Source organism: Danio rerio, chromosome 6 (genome assembly GCF_052040795.2).
Source record: "Danio rerio strain M-AB ecotype USA chromosome 6, GRCz13ab, whole genome shotgun sequence".
NCBI classification, from domain to species: Eukaryota; Metazoa; Chordata; class Actinopteri; order Cypriniformes; family Danionidae; genus Danio; species Danio rerio.
The window spans coordinates 35445817-35471091 of NC_141026.1; the positions used below are offsets into that span (position 1 = coordinate 35445817).

The 25275-nt window shown below is 35.3% G+C and overlaps 1 protein-coding gene and 1 long non-coding RNA gene across 4 annotated transcripts in view; one reads left to right on the top strand and one right to left on the bottom strand.

The window, feature by feature from the left end:
* Window positions 1-25275, top strand: part of pik3r3b (phosphoinositide-3-kinase, regulatory subunit 3b (gamma)) — a 481128-nt gene that overhangs the window by 65847 nt on the left and 390006 nt on the right.
* LOC147843555 (uncharacterized) overlaps window positions 1958-25275 on the bottom strand; it is an 89412-nt gene continuing 66094 nt past the window's right edge. Inside the window, exons 1-4 of one of the 2 annotated variants that reach the window (XR_015493845.1) lie at window positions 3808-3936; window positions 3071-3128; window positions 2894-2956; window positions 1958-2779 (exon numbers count right to left, since the gene is read on the bottom strand). This is a non-coding gene — a long non-coding RNA (uncharacterized LOC147843555). Of the gene's footprint in view, window positions 2780-2893; window positions 2957-3070; window positions 3129-3807; window positions 3937-25275 lie in introns of those variants that run through there. The other variant, XR_015493846.1, reaches the window with a different exon arrangement.

Below are 25275 nucleotides of genomic sequence, written 5' to 3' on the forward strand. Positions count from 1 at the left end.
CTCCTCGAGCCCGGGGCTTCCTCCCGTTGGCAGAGCAAGAAGGGAGCCTGAGCTCGGTGGATCTCAGAACTCCCCTGCCGCTGTAGCTAAGGGAACGTAAGGAATTAGACGAGCTTGATTGTTAAGTATGTTGAATGTCTTTGGATGGTGGGAGGAAACCGGAGAACCCGGGGAAAACCCACGCGGACACGGGAAGGACATACAAACTCCCCACAGAAACACTCACCGGTCCTATCGAACTAGGACCGGCAGTATTCTTGCTGTGTGGTTCACAGTGCTAACCACTGGACCGCCGTGCCGCCCAATTGCAGGTAAAGGAGGAGAATAGGGGAGGAGGGGGGTTTCTTCCAAACGAAGATAAAGTGAACTGAAAACTTAGACTATTTATGGTGCCTTAGGGCTCATATGATTGGAAGATTAGTGATTAGCAAATGCGAGACTGGACGTGATAAATCATAAGCACGTGATCCTCTCGAAATTAGTTTATGAATAAACTTCACTTTGTCGCAACCCACTGGACAAGAGACATCATGCTGAATCTTATATAACTTAAAAGAAATGTTAAAACATGATTTGCCTTCTTTAATAATTCACAAAATGCATGTTGGCATAATACACATCAAATATTTTTGACAATGCACTCAAAAATATATTTTTTTACTTGTTCAAACTACTTAATTAAAATGAGCTGAAACAACACAGTTCCTGAGATTTCATTGGGACTACTTAATCTTTTATGTTCAATCCACATGAATTTGTTAAAAGCGTTAAGTCAACTTAATCGATTTAAGTTTTACAGTGTGTATGTAATCTGCAGAAATGTTCACTTAAACATGTTTTTAATAAAAGGTTTTTACAGTGGCGGTTAAATGGAATAATACCTAAATGGGACGTACACCCCTTAACAAGATGTAATTTAAATCTTGGTTATCCGCAAAGTGTGTCTTTAATGATTCATTCCACAATACCCTATAGACAATTAAACTATGCAGTAAATGCCCATTTTTGATGGCACAAAATTGTTTTTGTATGTGTCTCATTATTCCAGAATAAGGAGGAGCCATTTACAGTACAATGTATGTCTTGGAGATTCTGTCAAAGCAAAACATTAGTTTGATTTTGATTGAGGTCTATTGTGCAGCGTGCACACACATCATTTGTTTGCATTTTAAAGCATTGTCAAATTGTCATATATTTTCTAGGTGTACACATTCAAAGCGCAGACAAAGAGACGGTCAGACGTCACGTAAAAGGATAATTTTTTTTTAACGCCTCATTGTACTTGATTTGTCAACAAACAAAGTCCACATAGTTGTTTCTGTGATGGTAAATAGCTGAGAATAAAATCAAGTTTATGTTAGATCTGTGTCTGTGTAGGACAACAGCATAATATACAGTAATCACTGCTGTCTATATTAATATGAATCAAACTCGAACACTGAACACCACTGAAATGACACTTAAATGAACACTGCTCTTGACTGTATAGGGGCTTTTTGGCGCCCTGGAGAAGTCATTGAAATAATTCCCTTATCACTGCAAAAACAAACTAAAAAGATGTTTTCACGGTTTTTGTGTAATGAATGTAATACTCTAAATAGCCCTGTCCAGTTATTATCATAAAACTATAATAATAAAATCTAATAATCTACTATAATCTAACCTTTATGAGATGTGATTTCTGTGAACAAGACGTGTGTTTTGTCTCCTACACTCAAAAAAATGATATGTTGGCGTTAATTAACTTTTTTTTGTCCACTGGTTCCACGTAACCGAGTTAAGTTACCTTTAATAAAGAATATTAATTTTAGTGAACTTAAGTTAGTTACATAAAGGTAATGTAATGTTGTTTAGTTCAATCAACGTAACATTTATAATTTAGCTTTAATCATTGTAGTTATTTAAGTTCAATTATTCTAAAATTGATATTGTTATGTTTAACCAAATAAAAAAACAATTTCCGTTTCATTGAGTTTATTCAATAGCATTTTTACAGTTTTACATATTTTCCAGCAATAAAATGATTATCAAAATCCAAATACTGTCTTTATCTGTATCTTCACTTATTACAATAAGTTAAAATATTAATACTATTAAAATAATAGTAATACAAGTATGAAGCAAATTGAAAACAATAAATGATTTTAAAAATATGCTTACAAAAACATCATAAAATACACTTTTCAAAATAATACTTTTCATATATTACAAAAAACATTCAAAAATAATATTCTGCCTTCAAATGATTTATCAAAAATATACTTAGAAAAATTAAGTCTTCTTTTGTAAACCTATACTGTACCTTCTTTACACTGAAAAAGTAGATAACACTTCAATTGTTTAAAGAAAGATTAACATTTTAAAGCAAAGTAACACGATCAGCACTACACCATAAATTAGACCAACCATCACAGAACATGCAGTAACTACACACATTCATCTCTCTGACACTTGCACCATTTATGCACATTTGCACCAGACACTTTCTTACAAGCACTCCCTATATCTAAAAAACAAAAAACAAAACATTGTGCATGAAGTCTGCTTCACACAGGTGTGTGGGCTTGACAAACCACATGTAGAAGCATTCTTAATTCTTAAAAATGTTTTGTATAATTAGCACATCTTGGGTGTACTGCCTCTTCTTGTTGATTTGCTGAATGTCTCCTCAATTGTAAGTCACTTTAGACAAAAGAGTCTGCTAAATGTCAATGTAACTACTGTAGATTCATAAGGTGGTGTTGCACATCAAGGTTTGCGATTCATCATGCACAGCATCCTAAAAAAGTCAGGTAAAAAAAATAAAACATTTACCAACAGATCAAAGGTGAAAGGAGGAATTGGTTTAAGAGGAAAATACAAAATGTTTAAAAAATACAATAAAATAGCTTACCATGTACTCCCTCACTTAGGGGCTTTGAGGATGCATTCACACCTTTTTTCCACTGGTGATGTTCTAAATGACATGAAATGACAATTAGTAATTTACTAAATAATTAGTAGTTAAAATTACTAGTATTTTTAATGTACATCATTTTAATGTGTGTATAGGCATCTAAAGGCATAGTACCTGGATGATCCACAGTCTCCTCAGCCAGATATGGGACTTTAGAGGTTGAGCTGTAAACCTGTGAGGGAGAAAATAGATGTGAGTGAGCAAAGTTTTAAAATAATAAAATATAATAATATAAATAGCAAACTACTAAACTTAAAAATTTAAACGTGTTAGATGACCAAACAAATAAACTTACATTAAATATGTCATCATGCTAGATGTCATCCTATCTAAGTGTCACAAATGCATTTTTGCTGATTTTTTTTTTTAAGTTAACAGGCTTGAATAATACAATTAAATAATAAATAACACTGTGCTAACACCACATTTTAATTAATATTATGTAAGTTATCAAAACTACCATTCAAACTCGACAAACTGCTTGACACTCATTTAAAATAAAGACCATCAAATCAAATAAAAAATCAAATCACTTTTATTGTCACATTATCAGCAGCACGTGTGCTATGATGAGTGAAAAGCTTAGACTATTCTAACATGACTATTCCTTACTACCAACGTTTGCAACTTTATTTTGGGGGAGTTAATATATACCAAGTATAAAATTTCACAGGAATGCAAAACAAACTATACATTTATCTGTCTATAATGTGGAAAAGACACAGGGAACATGGCAATTTCATAGCAATACTATACACAAACACAACAGAGTATTACAAGAGAGTACATTTATGATTCAAATGTTGTCACAGCCTCAGTATAAATACATAAAAAGTAAAAAAAAATCTCACCTGTGTGTCCACATAGGGGAAAGCTTTGTACACGTTCTCAATTTGTACTGTAATCTTCATCTTTTGATTCCCATAATATGGGGCCGAGCTGAGAGTGATCGTTGTGGTTTGAATCTTCTTACTTCCTGTGTTGTTTTGAAACTGCGCATGTGCAGATATTACTCCACCTATTGACCAAAATGCAGTACTACAGAAGCAACACAACTCCCTTTCATTCATGTTAATTAAGCAAGCTGTTTAAATGTAAAAACTTACTTTTTCTAATTTTTTCCAACACAACACTTTTATTTTTAATACACAAACATAAGCGAATTGTTTAATTTAAACATAGTTACATTCTTTGGACCAACTAAAGCCATAATTCATTTTTTTGAGTGTATATTATTTTACTAAAACATTTATTTTTTAGTGTGATTAGCTGAGAATTCCAATAATTGAAAGTGCATTAGGAAATACTAGGAAAGCAGTGTTTGTGGCTATAGTAAAGTGTATAGCTGATTTAATTGTATCTACTTGACCCTTACAGTTCTGTTTATCTCTTAATAATCTTTAGCTGGCCCTTCCAATTATACAACAAATACCAAATGTACAGATTCAAACATATTCTAAGCGCAAAGCGTTTGCCCTTTAATTGCTGCAATTATTGCTTCTTGCTATCCAATTAAAGTGAGTGACGGATGCTGATGATGTTGGAGATGGCGAAAGAGAAATGTAACATGAGCATTTTTGAGGTTAAACAAAACTGTTAACAACTGTCTGAAGCAGAATAATGAGGGCAACGCTGAGCAGCAGACTATTGTCCTTGACCTCTCTCCTGTATTGCTGTCTTTCATTTGTCTGTTTCTAAGCGCCAATTGTTTTTACTTTACACCATCAGCAGATTCAAAGCCCTTCTTACTGCTCTTTCACCTTTTATCATTACTTTGAGACAGCTCAGTGTAGACATACATAACTGAATCTGAGTCTTTGTGTGGTGTAATGGTGTTAGAGCCAGCGAGGCATTTGGGGGCAGGAACAATAGACCATATGATGGTGTTGTGGTGTGTGAAAACACTATTGGTGGGGTCAAGAAAAAGGTTTTGTGTAGCCAAGCTGTAGCCATTTAAGACAATGACACCACTTTTGAATAACGTAGAGAAACATTTTTTTATATTATTTAAAGAAATCCAAGGTTGTATACAAAACTGCCCGATACCCTTCAATAATGCACTACTTGAGGGAACTGTCTTTTTTGTGGTGTCTGAAACCATAGTGGACGGTTTGAAGTGCACTTAATCAATCCCACAATGCACTTCAATAGCAAGTGTACAACCCATGCACATTCAACAACCAGAAAATACACTAAATGCACTGTGAGTTTGCGCACCTAGTAAATTTCCACGTCTGACCACAAGATGGCAACCAAATAGCGGAATTCTCTCTGAAAGTTTCGAAATAAAATATTAATTAATGTAACAATTGTATACATGACAGGCATTAAAATAGTTTCGTTACTAATAGACAGCTTGCTAAAGTGTTTAAATACAGCACTAGTATGACCTTGGCCGCGTCCAAAATCGCATACTTCTATTTTATTTAGTATGCTAAAAACAATATGCAAGCAGAGTAGTACATCCAAAATCATGGAATTCGAAGAACAGTATGCGAGAAGTGCTTTGATGACCTACTACTACCAGCAAGATTATGAAGTGCACATCCGATAGACGCTACGCTATCCCATGATCCCATGCGAGACAATTAATGAATGGAAGTGAAGTGAGGCAACTGACGCAGGTAAGGCACGTGATAATGAGAAATGGCAGTTGTAGTACGTCCGACTTCCATTTATATTCCTCAAAATCATACTGTATAGAACGTACTCAAGTCATGTGGAAAAAAATTTATTCAAATGTAGTACCTACTTAGTAAACGGCAAAATGTAACTGTTCAGTTTAAACCGAGAGTGAGTGATTTTCGCTCACCTCTCTCTACGCGAGCGACAGCGATTTGTTGCCAGGTGGGCATGTCTAGTGATGAGACAAAGTTGAGAATTATTCAGCTTAATGCAAATGAAGAGCGACTTTCTTGATCGACAGCCAGTAGTAGCACCAGTAGTACCCACATCATCTTCTCTTAGCTCGCTCAGAGGACGGTTGTATTCTCTGTGCTGTAGACCTACACATGCCTGAGTTTGCAGCAGGTCACCACCCAGAACGACAGCTACAAAGATTAGTCTAGTGTGAATGAGGCAGTAGTAGGCAATTTCGAATGCAGTTCTTGAGTAGCTAGTTCAGGTGTGCTTAATTAGGTAGGAGCTACACTATTCAGGACAGTGGCTCAGCAGGATTAGACACCCCTGTTTTTAACTCTATTTATAAACCATTAAATCCAACATGGCTCATTTTCAGGCTCTCACTCATCTATTAATGCACTCATGGACTTGTTAGAACTCCTGCAAGCTTATGTATGACTTACAGTAGCTGCCTTAGTCCCTACAATCCTGAATGATTCATGAGGAGTCTGGCTTTTGGCTCAGATCAAACTCTACCAAGGTGATGTAACCTGTTGGGAAGATGACATATATGCCTTGAAAAAAAGTCTGTTGAGCATTCACATACAAAACTGGAGCACCCCAACTTTGGTCAGTTACTTACCAATCTTTTTTTACCAACCATACATGTCCACCAATCTCTCACCCACACCTTGCTTGTGAATTAACCTGAGACTGCACATTCATCATATGCCTTAACCCCTGAAACACCTACTGGTCCCCTGTTCGCTTTCTGCGCTCTTAAATCTCCACGCTGATACAATCCATGGCAGTGAATTATTGTTCAATTAACCTTTTTCACCAAAACTCACCATCATTGTCACCTACTACATGAAAAAGGTCTGACAGACACAAGGCTTCAATTCTCTCCTCCCTTTTTTAATTTGATTGCATTACAGATAAATTGTGTTCACACTGCAAAACACAACGAGGAAGCCTCAATAGAATTCAAAAGTGTGCTGTTGCTTTTGTTTTTAGTGGCTTGGTGCCAGACTTTTCCCTATACAGTCCAATGGTAATATGCTAATGTGAATCTCATTAGCCTTTCACTGACTGTCTGATATATGCACAGCTAAAATGACTGCTGTACTGGAACCCGTTTCTTTGAAGCTTCTAGAAGCAAGTGAATTGGACTTTATTGCCGGGAAACTGCAACGCTGCAAGTTTTCTGCTCTTGAACTTTGTCCTTTGAGGTTTAAGTGCATCATGAGTGTTTTGTTGAGTTACTGTGAGGGTCCTTTTTTTAGACAGGCCGTTTTGGTGTGGCGAAAGCTTGCTCGCTGCATGCATGACTGGCATCTGGGTCTGATGAATGCTAACATCTGCATGTTATGTAAGTACGGATAGGGCTTTTTGGAGTCTAAGAGATATTTTTAGAGATCTATCTCTGTCATCGTGTCCTGGTGTGTTCCTTTACTTATTCAGTCATCTTTTGGTTAAATTTAATTTCTGTTTGGAAGCCTAGAGAGAAAACTGCTGTGCATACTTGAAGGCATGTGACTTTCGTGTGTGTGTTTTACATATATTTTTATGTATTTTGAAAATGTAAATATGCAAATTGTTTCCTGTGATGGTTAGGGCTAGTGTGATGGATTACACTTTGTACAGTATAAAAATCATGACATCTATGAAATGTCATCATATAGATCAGTGGCTGATTTAGGCATGGGCAATATGGGCGATTGTTCAAGGGGGTAGCATTCTTGCTGGGGGCAGGATGGGGACACGGTGCAAAAAAAAAATGTCCCCCTGTAAAAGCTTTGAGATATGATTTAGTTTATGCAAATGTATTAATTTAGAGGAGCAATGCCAGAATAAAGACGTTAGGGGCTATTCACATTTTGCATCTTTTGCACCACAACTTTGTTATTCTCGATGTGCAACCAAAACAACGCTGGTAAAAGCAAACCTACACATATGCATAGAAAACTATTCCTCAAAATGCGCTCCTGTGTAATCACGGTAGTTTTTATGCACGCCAATAAATATGCACTGCTAATGTGTCGTGAAACCTTTTGTGCAGAGGTGTCGGCACGCAGCAAGTTTTGCAAGTCGACAAAGTTTATGTAATATGATGATTATGTTACTTTCACTATTTTTATTTATATATATAAAATTGTCATAATATTCATGCAAAAGTTTTCTTAAGTGATCATTAATCAGTAACATTTAGGATTGATACTGCTATTTATTTAAAATAATAATTGAGTAATATTTATAATAATAATACATATAGATACATTTGTTATATTAATTGAAAAATAAAAATAACAATATATTGGGGGAGGGGGGGGGGGGGGGGGGCTACGTTGTGGTTTGCCTATGATGCCATTTATACTAGAACCGCCACTGATGAAGAAAGCTGTACAAAAGATTACAGGGGTTTCAGCTGCTACATTATGGGCTATTGGAAAAATAATGAATTTTACCCATTTTGGGTTATAACATAAAGCTGCAACAACAAAATGTAAAAAAGCGAAGCACTCTGCATACTTTTCACATCCATGGTACTAATTATGCTAATATTATTCTACTTTTTCTTTCTAAATCCACTTTTCTTCTTCTGCAAGGGTGCATCAGTCATAAGGGATGTCTTGGGGAACTTTACATAACTCTATTAACCATTAAATTTGTGTGAAACTGCTCGTTTCTCTCTAAAATTGAATAATTGTAACGTCTAATCCACACATATCTCTATGACTTTCCCTCTCAATGCTCAGTTATAATTGCTCTTGTACATGTCTATAAGCCACAGTGCCAGGGCTAGATTTGTCTTTGTGCCAGTCTGTTTGATGTTGGTTCCTGCCGTGTTTTTCCAGCTCCGCCGGCAGGAATGGCAGCCTGAGCTATTGTTTTGGGGCTTATGTTTGATGGGTTTTTGGTCTGGGCGGAGAAAGGCAAATTCAGGGCTGAGTTTGATGAAGGAGCTTACTTCAGTGCATTCTGTTGATGTGCAGGTGTGTGGTAAAAATATATTCCCTTTTACTATCTTTGCAATGTTGACATTTTCCTGAGCTATAATTTAATGACAACTTTGGACTTGCGGAACAGCAAGGTGTGTAAATGTTGCACACAATTATGAATCAGTCAGATCATACAGCATTTCTTCTTGCTATTATTTGCTTCAAGTCAGTTATACATCATACTCATGCTGCCCTTCTGGATACTTTATACTACTCAGTTGAATCACTAGCTAAAAGTCCCAGCCTTCTAGGTTTATACAAGCATATTAATGATGAAAATTTGCTAAGTATATTATGTAGTGAAGATTGAAATACCTTTTTACAATAGTTTTTTTTTTTTTTGCGATCGAAACATGCAAAAAAATATGACAATTGTTACTGACAATATATTGAAGCCATTATTTTTTTTCTGTTTGATTTGACTTTTTAATGTTTTTGTTTGTTTGTTGCATATAAATATAAAATAAAAAACTAAAATAGAACTGTGACATATTACCTGTTCAGAATATAGACATACAGTTAAAGTCAGAATTATTAGCCCCCCTTTGATTGATATATATATATATATATATATATATATATATATATATATATATATATATATATATATATATATATATATATATATATATATACACACACACACACACACATATATATATATATATATATATATATATATATATATTTTTTTTTTTTTTTTTTTTTTTTTTTTTTTTTTTTTACCAAATAATATTTAACAGAGCAAGAGAATTTTCACAGTATGTCTTATAATATTGTTTTTTTTTTTCTGGAGAAAGTTTTATTTGTTTTATTTCAGCTAGAATAAAATGTTTTAAGGTCAAAATTATTAACCCCTTTAAGCTATATATTTTTTCGATAGTCTACAGAACAAACCATTTTTATACAATAACTTGCCTAATTACCCTAACCTGCCTAGTTAACCTAATTAACCTAGTTAAGCCTAGAAATTAGAAATGAGTTATTAAAACTATTACGTTTAGAAATGTGTTGAAAAAAATCTTCTCTCCGTTCAACAGAAATTGGGAAAAAATAGGGGGCTAATAATTCAGGGGGGCTAATAATTCTGACTTCAACTGTATGCAAAGAAAAAAATATCATGGATTACAGGAAAGTACCTAGGCTTGTGTGAGAAAATACTTTACAAAATAATTTTCTGCTATCTGTGTTGTCATAATAGTAACTTTACAAATTATAAAAATTATTTTTATATAATTTTAACAAAATATGCAAATCCTACTGTATAGTATGGAAGCACATTCCGACACTGAGTCTCTTGATGTTCTTTTTGCTCTGGGAACTAGTGTTTGTGTAACCCTATATGGCCGTCGGCTCGCTCTGAGCGGACACAGATCATTAGAAGAAATGTTCAGTTCCATTTCTTGAAAAAGAGATGTTATCTAATGCACATCATTTTTGTTCATTTAGCTGTTTGCAAAACACAAAATACTTTGCAAATTGCAATGGTTATACTTATTCTGCCAAGAGACACAAGGTTTGTTTTACTAAATACCATGCTTTATATTTATGCGCTGTAGAAGTCATAATTTTCATATGAGATTTATCGTGCAGTTCATTTTTCTTTCATACCTTTATGGTATGCAGTGTGAAATGTTAAACTTAACTGGTTTTAATAATGTACTCTAAGCACTAATAGCCTTCTGTGTTTGACTGCTTGTTTGACTAAACGTGGCCATCAGCCATGACAGAACATTCAGTTTTAGATCTTTTTTAGATAAAACCACAAAGTTTAAAAGCACATTTTTTTAAATACTCATGGATATTATGTAAGATCTGAATAATTCTTATTTGCCCCTGTTAGCACTTGGTATTAAAATGTGTTTTGGTTTGAACAGATTGCAAGTATGCAAGGGAGATGATACTGTTTAATCCTGATGCTTTAGTCTGACTTTGTCCACTTTCAACCACCTTACAAATTTATTTGAGGTTAGGGTTTATAGCCTAGTCTAATATTCTGAATAGTATTTAGGCAGGCTACGGTGGCTGAGAGAGCTCAAAATCAATGTCTGCAAATAGCGTTGACCACATCAGAAATGTGTCCAGGGCCACAAAAAGTAAAGAATCATTGTCGGTTATCTGAGAGTTACTTTTTTGGTTGTTTGTTTGTTTTAATGTCTGTTTGTATATTTTAGTATACTATCTCTTGACAGAAAGAGGCCAAGTTCAACATTTGTGGGTTCCCATGGTCGAAATAGGACATTTTATTAAGTCCCATATTTGAACTTTATTAAGTGTCTTGACTTTTTATGAAAAACAATCAAATTTTATTTGCGTATGTAATATTTTCTTAAACTCTTCATTGCTGAGTGCTAATAGTAATCTTCTGTCATGCGTAAAAAAAACTAATCAATAGTAGCCAATGATGTAATGGTAAAACTAATAATTTCCATATCGTTCCATATCCATTAACTTGCAGTCCGTTTTATCGTTTTTTTGAAAGAAACAGTACAACTTAATGAAAAGTGTCGCGACTCATGTACAGTAATTACTGAATCTATGTTTTAACTGGGGAAAAACAGCAGTAAACAAGTTGTAAAGGATGTGTTGTGAAAGGGCACACAATGTTTACTTTTATGTCACTTCACTGTCACATTTAAGCTCTAATTTGTTGCTGAATAACCATTCAGAGGGCTCTCTTCAGCAGATAACGATTTGATATGCTAAATTGGGCCAATGAGCTCCAATATGAGAACCAATATGTGGAACACAGCAAAACAACTAGCTCAACCATCAGCTAGGTGCAACCTTGCCTTAAAGAGGAGAGGAGTAAAAGAAAAGAATATGCACAATATTATAATATGTTTTACCTAACCTTTTAGTGATGTCTTTTGTGTGTGTTGTTGTCCTGCAATCCTTCTTAAGAATCCAGTCACCCTAATTCAAAAGTAAAAGGATAGTTCAGCCAAAACTGAAACTTACCTCATCAATTATTGTCCCTCATATAGTTTTAAACCATTATGAGTTTCTTTCTTCTGTTGAACAACAAAAAAAGAGTATTTGGAGAAAGCTGGTTGCTCATCACTTCATTTGTAGACTCAAAAAAAAAAAAGAAAGAAAGATGTTTGCTGTTTGTTCAAACTACTTATTTAAAATATAAAAAAAAATATGTTTTATGTTTAATCCACTTAAATTTGTAAACCACCAATAAGTTAACTTAATTCCTTCATGTTGGCCCAACTCAAATCGATTGTGTGGAACCCAGCATTTTTTTAAAGTGTAGGAAAAAGAAAAGGAAGCAAAGGGCTCCCAACAAACATAAATTTTTAAAATGTTTTGTTTAACAGAAGAAACAAACAGGTTTTGAAAAAGTGAAGGGTGAGTAAATTATTATTATTATTATTTTTTTTTGGGTGAACTATACCTTCAAAAAACATTCAGAATTTCATACCTGTCAACATTGGGATGTGAAAATAAGACATGCCCACCATAAATAAAGAATCTGTTTGGGAAACAGTGTCTATTTATCAGTATGGAGAACATCAGCTGACAGTCACGCACCACTATATGACTGTTTTGAGGATTGCATAGGAGGGGCAATGGCACCTGTAATGAAAAGGAAGAGAATCATGCCGTTTTTATATTTATTTCAAAATGTTTTCATGCCTAAATAAAGTGAAAGCACAGAACAGACTCACATTTAAGAGCAAGGGGCATCCCCTGGTGGTTTGTCAGTATGGGTTTCAAATACTATTGCCACCTTTCATAGAATAATTGAAAATACCTTCATGGGATGATAGCGGGATAGAACTGTAAAATACGAGAGAATCTCTGGAAAAACGGGAGAGTTGACAGGTATGGAATGTTCTCAAACCTTGTTTAAACCTGTATTAAGCATTGTCCACTTGTAACTAAATCAATGTGCACACATCTCAAAACCGGATCAGTTATTTTCCCTTTGATCTCAGCCAGTTTTCTCTCACTTATCTTTTGTAAAATTAGCAAATTTGCATAAATCAAAACATCACAAAAACAGAGCACAATATAAGATCCCCTCTGTCAGACTGGTGTGGTCCCTTAAATCATTTCTTTGTTTTTTGGGAAACCATCTGCTACGATTTGCCTTTCTCATGCTTTCATTTGGCACATGCAACCAGGCCTGTGGGTTTTCTCATGCTCCAAAGGCCTTGTCGGATAACACTCACGTATACCTAGACATTCCCATGAGCCCTAGTGCATCTCACAAGCATTTCACTTCTCTCTAGCCTGATATTTAATAATCCATTAAGGGAGTTTATGTAACACCAACCATGCTAATGTGTTCCTTTTGACATTGGGTGGGCCCATTAAAGGCTAGCAGCGATTCCCAGGGCTGCAAGTCTAGATTGATGGATTTGACCCATTCGATGACGTCCTCTCTGTGAATATTGCATTACAGTCAGCTGGCCTTGGAGACAGGTACACTTCTGTTTGTTTTGCATGTCGGCTTGTCCAGACGCCAGACCCTGTATTGGATGCCGCAAGCAATTATTTGTCTGCTAATGCCAGCACATCGATATGGGAGCACTTTACTGAAATGATAAACAGACCGTTTGTATCCATGGCATTTCTCAAAGAGATCTCCATGGCGCTGGTGACATCATTACACGAAGGCAGCTGTACATCAGAGGAGCTTGTGGAGAATGAGCAGTGTAGGTTCCTTTGTCTTCCAGGCACGGTCAGTGTTTGGAATAATACATCTGTCAAAGCTTAATTGTGCCGGGGATGTTTCAGGAATAGACTTTTGTGCTTTCCGCTCGCCTGTAGATAAGGCAGCGTGCGATACAGCAGGGGACAATGGTTATCCTCTGGAAATTAAGCAGGGAATTAAACAACAAAATGAGCCGCCTGTCGGGCTTTAACTCAACAGCGATACAAATCTCCACCTGCTCGCAGCACGTGCCAATGTACCTGCATGGATTCATGCAGTCTGATCTGATCCGTCACCTCGACCTACACCTCCATCCTCAGCCCCCCACTGAAGCCACTTTTTTCATCCAAACTCCAGCTTTAATCATGTGAAATTCATGAGAGCGGCAGCAGGGAGGTTAACGAGATGTTGTATAAAAACCGAGCGCTCGCAATACGCACCCTCCTTTATCTACCGAACCAGATGCTGCAGGCTTATTTAGCTTTTGTTATACAGAAATTTGATTAATTTGACTGTTTTGAATATTAAATTGTGCTGTTATGCTGACATTTACTGATGTCAGTCATCAGAATGCTTAATCCCTCAAAAGCGCTGCTTTTGTAATTCCCATTCTACTGTCTGGTCTGTCATTACCAAATTTCATTGAGATGGAAATGACACTGAGGAGAAGGAAATCCGAATGAGGATAAACAGTAGCATTGTTCGTGATGTTGGAACGGGAAGAGTGTGATAGTCATGGAATGTGTCTGGCCAGCTAGTTGGAATGGTTCCACTGCATTTTTTGTTGACTTCATTATTGTTGATGCATCCAACCAACCACACAATACATAATAAAATGAATGGTTCGCCACAAATTAAAATTCTGTCATTATTTATTCACCCTCGTGTTGTTCCAAAGCCAAATTACTTCCTTTTTATATCCAACACAAGGGTATTAAATACAGTCAAGCCCAAAATGATTCATACCCCTGGCAAATTCTGACTTAAAGTTTTTTTGTTCAAATATAAGTAAAAACTGAGAAATGTTTTGCCTCTTATACATTGTCTTATTATATTTTGGAAAACGCCTATGTCTTTTCTGAGGAAAAAAAACTTGCTGGTTGAATATAAATAATTTCAAGATTGACTATATTTTTATATTCTGCATGTTCTCGACAATATACATAATCAAAGTGCTATGGTTTTACTTATCCCACTTCGAGCAGGATATTAAATTAGATGCACAAATTAGATGCTTTGTTTCCAGTGAGAAACTTGCTCATGCTTTTATGACCAGCAGATTGGATTACTGCAATGGACTCCTCACTGGACTTTCCAAAAAGATAGTCAGACGGTTGCAGCTCATCCAGAACGCTGCTGCCAGGATTTTAACCAGAACCAGAAAATCCAAAGCACATCACAACTGTTCTCAGGTCTTAACACTGGCTACCAGTTAATTCAGAATAGATTTTAAAGTATTATTGCTTGTCTATAAATCACTAAATAGCCTAGGACCTCAGTAGATTACAGATATGCTCACTGAATACAAACCTAACAGATGACTTAGATTATTAGGATCAAGTAAATGACCAATTCCAAGAGTTCAGTCAAAGCAGGGTGAATCCACCTTTTATCTACCGCGTCACTGGCTGCTGGAACCAGCAGAAATGATCAGATGTGCTCCTACATTATGTAAATTCAAATCAAGACTTAAAACACATCTGTTTAGGTGTGCCTTAACTGAATGAGCATTGTGCTACTGTACGTCCGACAGATCACGCTATTATGTCTTTCTTTTCTTTTTCATTTCTTTAAAACCAGCATATTTTAATAGTTTTTTTCTGTTTTTAATCATTTTTTAATTATTTTAATTATTTTTTATTGTTTCTTTTATTCTCGTTTATATAAAGCACTTTGAAATACCATTGTGTATGTGCTATATAAATAAACTTGCCTTGCCTTAAAGATCACAGCCTCTAGAATGTGCCGTTTTATTTTAAAATAGTGAGATTTAGTTGTACATCTCTTACCTATATTACATTCTCCCCATACAAAACTCACTCTGATCCAGGTCACAGCACATGGTTTCACTGTTTCCACATACAGTAGTCCTTCTGTTTCTACTTAGTTCACTATAAGCAAGATTTGAACTGACAATTTAACTATGGGAAGTGAATACATGGATGCATTATCTCAATTGTTCAATTTTATTTATTTTTTTACTTCATATTCTTTCTTTTTTTTAAATCCGGAAAATGAAAATAAATAAATACATACAACTATTAACTCAGACTTGACGTTAATAAGAACTAATATTACAACTGATGGTTGGGAAAAGCTTTAGTGAGTCATGAATTAGGTATGTCTACAAAATGATTTTCAAATAATAACTTGTGTTGGCCATTTACACAAAGGATTTTGGAAGCTTGAAAATGCAAATGTGTCTTAGAGTGCTGAATTGAAAGTATTGAAAATTATACCATTGTGTTGTCATAACTATGTGAACTAAAATGAAAATAATTAAATCAAGGAAATGCATATTGCATGGTTAATCTATAGCAGGGGTGCCCAAACATTTTTGTATGAAGGGGTAAAAACCAAAAATCATTGAGGGCTAAAAATATTTAACAAATAAATAGAAAACTATGCTTTGAATCATATCAATTATTGCAGTATAACTTTTGTAGTTATAACTTATTGCATTAAAAACATAAACCATTACATTTAAAACAGTGGAGTTCAGTGCCGAATACACCAGCAGAACCTGCCTTTGTTATGACTTGCTCACCAAACTCTCTGCATGGTCTAGTATGGTGAAAGTGGTACAGTGACAGTGTGTACATTTTAAACTGAATTACAGTATTTGAATTGAAACCTTTAATTTCAGAAAGCTGTTTTTTATAGTTTAACAATAAAATAAACCAAAAAAAGGTTACAATAAATTTGAAATTACAATCTCTAAACCAGGGGTGGCCAATCCTGTTCCTGGAGATCTACCTTCCTGCAGATTTCAGTTGCAACCCTTATCAAACACACCTGTCTGTAATTATCAAGTGGATTTCAGGTCCTAATTAATTGGTTCAGGTGGGTTTGATCAGGGTAGGAGCTAAACTGTACAGGAAGGTAGATCTCCAGGAACAGGATTGAGCACTCCTGCTCTAAACCATCCCCATCATTCTCCATCAATTCTCAGATCGGATGGTAGGCCAAATCAAAGATTACCCTGGGCCAACTTTGGCCCGCGGGCTCTAATTTGGGCATCTCTATAGAGATGCATGCAGAAATTCTTGACAACAAGCTGTATGTGAGCCAAATATTGCTTTGGTATGCATTTTGCTTTTAGTTGTTTTTCAAAACACACTTGAACTCTCTAGTTTTTCAATACATTGTTGTCAGTGTCCTCAATTAAAATCTGTTCAACACATAAATGCATCTTACAACTTGCAGTAAGCTTGAATTGTATTTTTAGTGGACAGTGTTTTCTTCTGGTTGTATTATGAAAGAAATTACCTTTTGTGTTCGACAGAAAAGTCAGAAGGGTTTGGAAAGAAACATACATTTTTAAGCTCTTAAGGCTCACCTCACATCAACTTGTAGCTGAACTCTTTCTTATGTAATGGAGAGGGAAAGCGAGCGAGAGAGTAACGGGATAGAAAAAGGAACGAGCAAATTAGCTGACAAACTGATGGCTGAGGTCTTTTCAGCACATCCAGTTGCTCCTGATTTCCTCTTTCTGGCTTTTATCTGCACTGTCAAGCACATCAGCAGATCTAGCGTAGTCATCAGTCTTCTCCTTTTAGGGCTCAATGCAAGACCTCTGATATCTGAAACGAGACATTTCACCCTTCTCTCCACAGTTCACTAGTGCCTCGCAACTGCAGATAAAATATTGGGTGGAAAAAGGCCAACAGCCTTGAACGGGACATTAAAGTAGACAATAAATGATTCCTAAATCGATCTGACCTTTTCAGCAAATATATTCAGCTCCACAGAAATCGTCTGCTTTGGTTAACTTGGCGCAAGTATCCATCTGGGATGGCCGGCAGAACAGATGCCATCCCCAACTTGGCCTCTCCATCATGGAATTTAATAGGCCATAACAATAAAAGCAGGAACACTGGGTGTGCCCGAGGGAAATCAACAGTGTGCTTGGCCAGGCAGTTAGAAACTGTATGTGTGTGTGTAAGTGAGAGAGCAAGTGAAAGAAAGGGAAGGGTAGAGCAAGAAATAAGCACAAATAAAGAGGCTTTCTTTCCGCTCTTCTCAAATGATTCCCAACTGCCCAAGAGTCTTTAGTAATTATGCTGTAAGTGGACAGGTTCCTATGACAAACTGACAGTAAAATCACCTCATTTATATCATAATGTTTTTTTGTTTTGCTTATACACCTGCCACTAAGTCGTTCTGTTGTTCGCTTCTTTGATCCATTTGGTGTTGTGCCGCTCTCAAAAGCATGTACATAGTAATTGAGTTACTGACTGATGGAGGTCTAATTAGTCTCAGTCCAGCACTTATGCTGAGTGATTTTTGCCCATGTAATGAATGGCGCTTGTTATGAAGGAACATGCTTCTAATAGGCCAATACTGTCACTTTCCGCTGGCTTTCTATCATGGTTAAACAATAATTGTGTAAAAAATCTCCCGGCTATAAATTATGCTCGCAAACAATGTCACATATGCACACATGCTCTTGTGCATGTTAAATCTTGATCTTTCATAATTCATTAGTTTTGCTTTGTTCCATGGTAATTGTGTATGTTAAATCTTGATCCTTCATAATTTAGTGGTTTTGCTTTGTTCCACTTCTAGCTTCACTTTCTCACTTCAGTGATCCTGTTTTGTTCCAACACATTCTGTACACTTGTAGACTTACAATGGGCTCCATGAGCCAAGTCTGTCCCCTTTTTGGTCGATATGCACTGATGATGTAACAGACAGTTTAATCTGTATGTCACAAAAGTATGGACTCAAAGAAAGACCACAAAGACAGGAGTTTTGTCTGACCTGTGTGTTACTCAGAGGGTTATTTTATACTGCATACAATATTGCTGTTCATTTCATGCCAGGTGTATTGATTGGACTAAGATGACAAATGTACAATATGAAGAACTTTAAAGAATCAATTTAGAAGAGTAATTCATGCACAATACACTGGTTCTGCTTTATGTATTTGATTCACTGAAAATCATCATTAGCCAACTAAGGTCACAAGCTGCGTCGTTACAAACATAGTTTGTTGGTTTGATGTTTGCCAAATCCGTCGTTCCAACAAACATTCGCGAACTGTGTCTCAAACTTGTACATTTGCAACTACACCTCTAGAGCTGTAGTTAGAAGCATAGTTCCTGACTGTGTTCTATTTCCAGTTATCCCACCTATGCCCTATTCATTTAGAACATTCTGCTTGGTATTTAATTTAAACTTGGAAGATTAAAAAAAAGCATTAAAGTCATCTCTCTTAGGTATAACTTGCTTTCATGGTATTTTTACAGTTCAGGTTTAGCGATATTTATATTGACAATTCCACCCGCTTCGCAGTGCAACCTCTTAGCCAGCACCAGGACGTGCACGCACTGGGGCGTTATTTTTGCACATATCAGTGTTTATGAATAGATTACACCATTATATGAATAGATTACACCATTGCAGCTCGATGTTTTTCAATGGGAAGCTTATAAAGAATGTATTAGCTATATTTATGTAAGATGTACAGAAAACACTTATTAGATATGGATAATAATAATACTATCTGCTACTACTAAAAATAATAATTATTATTAAGTAGGATTTCCTAATAAATAGCCTAGCCTGCAATCATTAATGATTTATTTGATTTATATACGAGATTAGAATACATGTTAGCTTAGTGATTTTATATGGAATATTCTCAATAATATTTGTAAAGGAAACATATATACGTCCTATATGTGTCGTTTACATAATTCAATTAATATGGAATGCGAGTGCATGGTTTTACCAAAAGTAATATTGTTTTTTTTTTTTTTTTTTAAAATGTGTGTGAGTTTAAAACAATATAATTTGCCCCATTTTAAGCGTCATCATGGATAACCAGGGCCAGACGGAATCTGCGGACGTTTTTTTACTATTTCTGCAGAGAATTTTTTGTAAAAATCTGCAGATTTCTGCGAAATTATTTTGGAAGTCTCATAACTAAAACCTTAATATGTGAAATAAAAAGTAATACCTCTTTAACTTTTATTTAATGTCTAAATTGCAAATCCAATTAGATTCCCTTTATTTAAGTTAAACAAAGCAAGTCTCTCATATAATATATCTACTAAAAGACAGAAAATATTACTTTACAAACTGCATTGTACATACATCTGATTAACATTTTCATATGAGTCAATAATATTACTGTAATTATTTTTAAAAACTGAATAAATTTATATTTACACATTTACATAAGTAAATAAACAGAATTAATGATTTAAGAATTAAGAATCTGCAGAAATCTGCGGAAAATCTGCAGAATTCTGTTTGCGCAGATTCTGCGTGGGCCTACGTAGTAATAACTAATAAGGTTCAAATGATTGATCTATAACAGAGAAAACCCCTCTTTACGTTGTCTTTTCCCAAACGATGCATCATACTATGATAGTTCAGCCGCGAGATATGTCGGTGTTTGGGAAACGCAGCCCCGAGTCCACAAGAGTCTTTCGCTATTGATTGGACTATGATAATCACTTTGTATAGGTATATTACACTATGAAGCTTAATTTTGGATTGTTTAAAAAATGTGTCCACAAGTTTCTTTCCATATTGCATTGTATGTATCACAAAGTGTAAGTTATTTTTTTTCAAGCTAGTTGTTTGTCCCTCTAGGTGAAGTGGTTCAAGTAGTTAAAAAATGATCTTTCACAATTGACTGGACTGCGGCAATCACATTCAGAACCATTATGAAATCTATAAACCGATATCTAAGAGTTATTAATTCAGGAGTTGGACTACACCAATTGCTCATTGCGGTTTGAATTCACTAAAAGTTCACAAGAAGTTTCACTGTTGGTTAGACTGCTCTGATCAATCTGTATAGTTATGGCTCACATTTGACTTCATTCTGTTTTCATTCCATCTAGCAACAGTGCGTCCTCTGTGATTTTCAAAACACAAATAGAACTTTTATTAATCAAAACTTTTATTAATCAAAACACACACTATGTACAGTTGACTTGATTACATCAAGAAGAAACAAGTAATCTTGACAAACTGTACATCAGTTTAAAGCTACAACCCTCAAGCAGCCATTGCAGCTAGATGTTTTTCAATAGGAAGCTTATAAAGAATGTTTGAGCTAAATGTGTGTGATTTGTACAGAAATCGCTTATTAGATATAGAGAATATATTATCATAATAACACACACATGCATTCATTGCTGTACATAACGGTTTACTTTGAAAGGTAAGAGTCCACAGAAAAACATCCCATCAAGCACATTTAGTCCACCAACATAGTAATTACTTTGTAGTAAAAGGCAAGTCGATGTCATAGTTCACAGTGTGATAGATAAAATGAGACCACAAACTGAATAAAAAGTCAGTTATAGTTACGCTCTAAGTGTCATCTGAAATTGTCTTCTAAAATGTGCTTTTTTCAGGCTACCGTAGGTTCAGTGATTTCAAGTTTATGGCAAATAGGTTCTTTTTTCACAGCGTTTAAGAGGAAACCCAGGCGAACATAGGAGGAACATGCAAACTCCACACTGAAATGCCATCTGACCCAGCTGAGGCCTGAACCAGCGACCGTCTTGCTGTGAGACGATTGTGCTTCCCACTGTGCCACCGTGATGCCCAACATTAAAATTCCCATGGCTAATTTGCTAATTTCAAAATTCTTTCGTTCATTAATTTTCCTTTTGGCTTAGTCCCTAACTGAATGAGAAATCCTCTATCCATTCTATGTACATTTTAAACTGAATCTGATTAATTTATAACATTTACATTGAAACATTTAATTTCAGATAGCTTTTTTGTAGCTTAACAATAAAACAAATAAATATATTTTACATTAAATTTGAAATGACAATCTCTAAACCATTGCTTTAGAGTGAAATTCTTTTGCATCTGAACTCTACACATACTGCATCATTGACCTTCAATATACAGTACAACACACCTTATAACCTGAGTTATTTTTGTACAGTTAAACCTTGCCCTTGCTTAAGCATTCACATCACAATGAAGGCCACGGCTGCAAACTATTTATGACATTCTCCTCTGACACTGTCAGTCAAGCTCGGATGATTGACAGCTGAAAAATTCAGCATCACTCCTTTACCCCTGAACATGATCACACATGTGATGCGCGTGACGATAAAAATGAAAGGACCACCGCCGGACAGTGATCCTATTTGTGAGCACATTATGATGCATCATTCTGCTACAGGTCATCTCATTATAGGCTCACACAAACTGCCATTAATACTGGGAAATCTCTTATTCCAAGCCGCCCACCAGACACGCAATTGCTGCTTGCTTCAGGCTTAAAAGGATATAAGTCTTTCTGGAATGTCCCTCATGAATTTGCTGTTATGGGGGGCACGCGTCAGTTTGGGGAATCATGGCATGGGTGTAAATGGGGGGGAAGGGGTGCTGAATGAGGCCTGACTCGCGGTCCTCATTAAAGTGGGCCAGAGGTGGCAGATTGAGATGGATTACAGCAATTGGCTGGGATGAGATTGCAAAGAACACAGCGAAAGCCAGGCTGTTATGTTTATAGGGGTGAGAAGATGTGCATATGTATTAGGTTATGTATATACACTACTGCGTTGAATTCATTAACAACATCACCGATTAGTTGTAATTCCACATGACGATCAGCAAAAAAGGCCATCAGATTGGATTTGGTTTAACCCAATCACAACTCTGTTTTACAGTCCACTGCCTGGTGCTTTTTCTTCTATGTGTGTGTGTTCGTGTGTGTGTGTGTGTGTGTGGCTCTCAATATCAGGCCTTTGTGGTTTCATTACAGTCGGACACTCCAAATGCATCTAGTCCTCTGCCATAAAGAATTCTCATTAAGATGATAGAGGCTGTGGTATAAAATAGGTAGGAAAAGGGCAGGAGGGGATTAAATGGGTTTTTGGTCCATCTGAGGCTGATAGCAGGATAGAGAAACTCTAAACAGTAGTCTATGTAGCAGATTCATCAGATGGTGGACTGTACTTAGGTACTGACCCAGTCTGACTTCTCTCTTCAAAGGTTCTCATTTGAAACTGCAGTAGTGCTTTTGGCAGCTACACAGTGTATTGCAGTTTAAAAACCTTCCAAATGAATCTTGCTTGCAGTTGATAACTGCTATTACTTCTAGGGCAGTAAGTGATGGTCATGAACTTTTCACCTAATTGTTATGGTACTGGATAAATGAGTCATTCGAGTATCCATGATCAAGAAAAATTAGTCCCCAGTGCCAAGATAGAAATGTACACTACTGTTCAAAAGTTTGTGGTTGGTAAGATTGTTGCTCCCCAAGACTGCATTCATTTGATGATTTGAAAATGTAGAGGGTAAAGTAGCATTGTGAAATGTAAAATTAGCAATTTAAAAAAAAAAAAGTCTTTGTAATTAAGTACACTAAAAAATAACTTGTTGGATGAACTTAATTTAATTGATTGCAGGATGTCCATCCAATACATGTGTTTAGCACCAACTAAAATAAAACTATTAATGCAATTGAGTTGGTCCAACAAGATTTGGTAAAACTTTATCTTGATGGTTCATTAGAGTATTAGTAGACTGTCTTTTAAATATCTGCTGATAGGTCTCCTTCAACAGATATTTAACTGACTATAAGAAACTTTGCAAGTACATGTATTACTAACCATAACCCCAACCTAACAGTCTATTTATAATCTGAGTATTAGATGCAATGAAACTTAAAATTAACAAACAGACCATCAAAATAAAGTGTGACCCATGATTGTCAAATAAAAGTTGAAATACATGTGAATTAAACTCGAAGTTCTGATAATATCATGTATGTCTATTATGTGTCATACATTTTGAAGTCTATAGTTTTATTTTGAGTAATGAGAGCCGTTTTTATGAGTATTTCATGAGTTACATATACAGTTGACTGAGACTGATCTCATACTTAATTTTAGGACAGTTGTTGCTAAATCATGGGTGCTAGGTGGTAATCTCAAAACTTAAAGCATTACATGAAACTCTTTTAAATCTTCAAACTAAAGTGAAGATTTAACTCTAACAAGACTTTTCATCAACTTTAAACACCTAAGATTACTTTTATTGTCAACATTTCCCTTTCATAATTCAATCCCATGCAAAGCATGCTGGGAAGTGCAAATCCCCTATATATAACCAGGTAGTTAGACCAACACAATTTCCAACACTGTTGTCCCAACAGAAAACGCTTAAGTTAACCTAATGGTTTCAAATTTAAGTGGACCGTACAGGAAACAAAGAAATTGGCCAAAGAAATTAAAAAAATTGTGGTGTTGCTCATTTTAAACAGGTGGTTGTAACAAGCAGCAGTAATTATTTTTTTAAGTGTTCATTTATTAATTTTTTTTGGCTTCATCCCATTATTAGGGATCGCCCACTGTGCTACCCACTGTGCCACTGTGACACCCTATTTTTTAAGTTTATAACAATGATGTTTTTTATGTTCATCAATTTATTCTTTAGTGTAACCTGATATTTTCATAACTCATTCTAGTATGCTGATTTGCTACTAATTTGCTATACGAACATTTTTGAAAATGGTTTTATGCAAACCGGTATACCTATTTTCAAGATTCATTGAATAGAAAACATTTCTTTTAAAAAATGTTTAAACATTATAAATGTCATTTTATAATTTGTAATCACCTAAAATATGTACGCACCTTAAAGACCTTGAAACATTTGAACACTGATAGATTTTCATTTCTTAGAATTTCATTGAAACAAATGTTTTAACATTAAACATGTCATTATAATGTGTAATCACTTAAAATATAAGCATCTTACTGACCTTGAAACGTTTGAACACTGATAGATTTGGTTTAATTTGAACCCAACAAATCAGCTTTATACAATTTTCAAGATGTTTGTTTATCCTTTTTTTCACCCTTTTATAATTGGAATACTTATCTCTCAAGGTAATTGTTTTTTTTTTTTTTTAACAAATTTTATAACTGATTACTTCCACAATATCCTCATATTTTGCATTATTGCTTTGTTTGGCTTTTTTACACTGTGACCTAGTATATAAAATGACAAATTATCCTGTATTTTAAGACACTTACGTGACCATAAAACAATACACAAATTATATAATAACCAGGGACCTGTCATATATATATATATATATATATATATATATATATATATATATATATATATATATATATATATATATATATTTTTTTTTTTTTTTTAATGTATGGTACTAAGTTTCACAAACTAATTTCAAGAGGAGCACGTGATATGATTGTGCACTGCTGGCCACTCATCCGTAATCAGTAATAATCCAATCATTCTTTTTGGAAGAATCCCCCCTTCCACCCCATCTCTTCCTTTTTCTCCCCTTCTAAAGGGGGAGCGATCGAGACCTACCTGATCTCGGATCCCCTGATATGCTTATAGACCGGGAAGGAGCCCTGGGCTCAAATATCTCCGAGCTCAGGGTTCTCTCTCGGGACAGCATGTCAAACCTATAAAAGCCAAGCTAAGTGGGAACTCTTAAAACTTAAATTGATTACATATTAATTGCTTTATTTGTGCAATTTTAAATTTGATATCTGCTGATATTTAAGTTAATACATTCAAATGATCAATATGTCTTTAATACCAAATGTGTTTTT